At 29.0% G+C, this 2,864-nt stretch overlaps 1 long non-coding RNA gene across 2 annotated transcripts; it reads left to right on the top strand.

The window, feature by feature from the left end:
- The first annotated feature begins 293 nt into the window (after positions 1 to 293).
- Positions 294 to 2,864, top strand: LOC150031270 (uncharacterized). 2 transcript variants are annotated; one of them, XR_016526000.1, is made up of 3 exons: positions 359 to 592; positions 1,403 to 1,510; positions 2,789 to 2,864. It is a non-coding gene; the product is annotated as an uncharacterized LOC150031270 (long non-coding RNA). The 2 variants fall into 2 exon arrangements; XR_016526001.1 differs by lacking the exon at positions 2,789 to 2,864 and having other exon boundaries at positions 294 to 592; positions 1,403 to 1,511.

Genomic DNA, 2,864 nt, shown 5'->3' with positions numbered 1-2,864 from the left:
ATTTGATAATTTGTAACTTTATCATTAAATTGAGGAATGATAAAGTGACTTATGATTGATCCAAAATTCTTATTCAACAAAATGTGTATATTATATGTTCAACCTCTATAATTTTATACTTTTTGATCTTCCGAGTTGAGTTAAGTTCAATTTTTTTTTTTTAAATTTATTTATTTAGGTAAGTTCAATCTTCTTGTGATTGGTCTAGGGCTTTCTATTCTTTTTCCTTCTTTTGTTTTATGCATGATTTATTTTAGAAATAGTATAAGTTAATTGAAAGGGCTACTAGCAAGCATAAATTTTTGGCCAAACTAATTGTAAATATAGAATTAACTAAAACAAATTATAAATATGGCTAAATTTGAGTACAACCCATATAAAAAGACTAAAAAGCCCATAAGAAAAAGACTAAAAAGCCCATAAAAGCCCATGACCCACAACCCATAATCCTTCTTCCATGATAATACTTTCATATACTTCTTCCATGAGCCCATCGCTGATTTCTCTTCCAGCACACCAAAACGATCAATGATTTCTCTTCCATTGCCGATTAGGATTTCCAAAAACAATTGCCGATTCGCATCCACCCATAGTAAGTTTTCATCCATCTGTCGTTTAGTTTCATCTTTTTTTTTTTTGTTCGAAAAACCCTAACCCAACGACCTTCTTTAAAACTCTAAAATATGCAAATAAAAAAACCTACCGATCATCCATAAAATATCCGTAGATCGACGACAATCTTCTTCCAGTGAATGTGTTCCCGTTTCCATTCAAATGTGTTTAGTTGATTGATTATTGTTTCATGACTATTTTTTTTTCAAAGATAAGAAAAAGCGTAGTTGCATGACTTTTTTTTTTTGTTTTTTTTTGTTTTTTGTTTTTTGTTTAGTTGTTTGTTTTTTTTTATGAGTAAACAAATGCATTGGTTTACTGTTTTTTTCTTTGGTATTGTTGAATGGAGTCTATTAGTGATAAATGATATACATAATGGATGTTGAATGTATTTTCATGCCATGTAAGTAAATGTACAATTTCACTGTTGTTTATTATTATTATTTTTTGATAGGTTGCTATCACTGATAGACTTGGAGCATGTCGGATTTATTTTCCATAAAAATGAAGAAAAATTGTAGTTTTGTTTCTGTTTATTTGTTGTTTAGTTGATAGACTATTGCTAGCTTGCTTTTAAACTTCAAATATGATATTGATTAGGGTCTATCTGTGATAAGTTTCTATCATTGATAGACTTGAAGTGGTGAAGTCTATAAGTGATAACCTTATCATTGATAGACTTCATCACTTCAAGTCTATCCGTGATAGAAACGTATCATTGATAAGTTTAACACTGGTAGACTGGAAATGTTTAGTTTGTTAACTGGAGTGGTTATTAATATTCTAACAGATTGATAATTGAAAAACAATTATAGAAAGCGAACAACAAAAAAAAGGAGCAAAAAGAACCTTAGAACTTGAAGAACCATCAAGTAAAAAAAAGTTGAAAAAAGGGAAGGTATGAATTATATATTTACTATATATCTATTTCTAAGTTATTCTTTAGAATATTTATAACATATATTTTCTTTTCTTTTTTTTTTTTTAAATAGGCAAAAAAAAAAAAAAAAAAAAATCCTAAAGAAAGTTGGAATTCCACTTTGAAAGTCACAATTTATGTCAAGATGGAAGTGATAGACCATATTATGGGTTTAGATTCTATGTGTCTATCTTTGTTTAAGGAAGGACCATTTGGGCATCTACTAGGTTTAAAAATGTCCAAAGTACCTTTACAACTTCTAGCACATTTGATTAGAAGACAATGTGTCTCTGTTAATAACAATGTTCTTCTTTTCAATATTGAAGGTAACATTGTAGAGTTTGGGTTGAGGGATTTTTGTTTGATTACTGGATTCAATTATGATGAATACCTTGTTGAAGATGTTTTAAATGAAGTTGAAGAAAATGATTCAGTAATTAGACAAGCATTTTTTAGAAATATACTAGCATCACTAGGGAAAATGTGAATAGTGCATTTAACTATTTTTCTAGTCACTGCAGTGATGAAACAAAAATAGCAAAACTTGCCAATCTTTTTTGCTAGAAAACTTGTTGATTCCAAAATAATGTCATAATTGTGTGGATTGGAAGTATGTTAAGATGCTGAATGATGATGAGAATTTTAGGAATTATCTATAGGGAAGACTGTCTTATAGTTTTATCGTCGAGTTTTTTAAGAAATCTATTAATAGTAAAGAAAAACTAATTGCCTATATGCAAGGCTTCCCCATAGTTTTAGCTTATTGGGCATATGAAATACTTCCTAAACTTTCTAAAGGGTTCACAAAAAGAATAGGAAATGGCTTTCCAAGAATCTTGAATTGGGAAACAAAAAAGCAACCAAATTGGCAAGATCTTAATGACAATATCTTCTCAGAACAAAACATAAGTTTCTAATTTTTCCATTAGTAATTGTGATACAAGTCTGTCTATCAAAGATATTGGTGTATCAGTAATGATAGACAAATATTAGTGATAGAAGTATTATATCCATTGAAACACACAAATAACTGTAGGGAAGGAGTCTATCAGCAACATAGTTTATCAATGATAGACCAATATCATAGATAGATAGACCATATGAGTGATATTGGTCTATCAGTAATGGGGTCTATCAGTGATAAGCCCATATCACTGATAACTCCTACCTATGATTATTTGAGTATTTCAAATCTCATTAAAAAAAGATATTTTGTATACAATACTAATTAAATATTATGTTTTCAACTTTCTTTAGTTCCTTTGTTGCATCACAAGAAGAAATGACATCAGAATACTTCAAAAAATTTATGGAGAAGAAAAGATTGGAGGAA

Source organism: Benincasa hispida, unplaced genomic scaffold (genome assembly GCF_027475165.1).
Source record: "Benincasa hispida cultivar pf3 unplaced genomic scaffold, pf3_genome.v1.1 HicScf1342, whole genome shotgun sequence".
Lineage (NCBI taxonomy): Eukaryota > Viridiplantae > Streptophyta > Magnoliopsida > Cucurbitales > Cucurbitaceae > Benincasa > Benincasa hispida.
The sequence above is the reverse complement of the archived record's forward strand: the minus strand, read 5'-3'. Positions and strand labels throughout refer to the sequence as shown.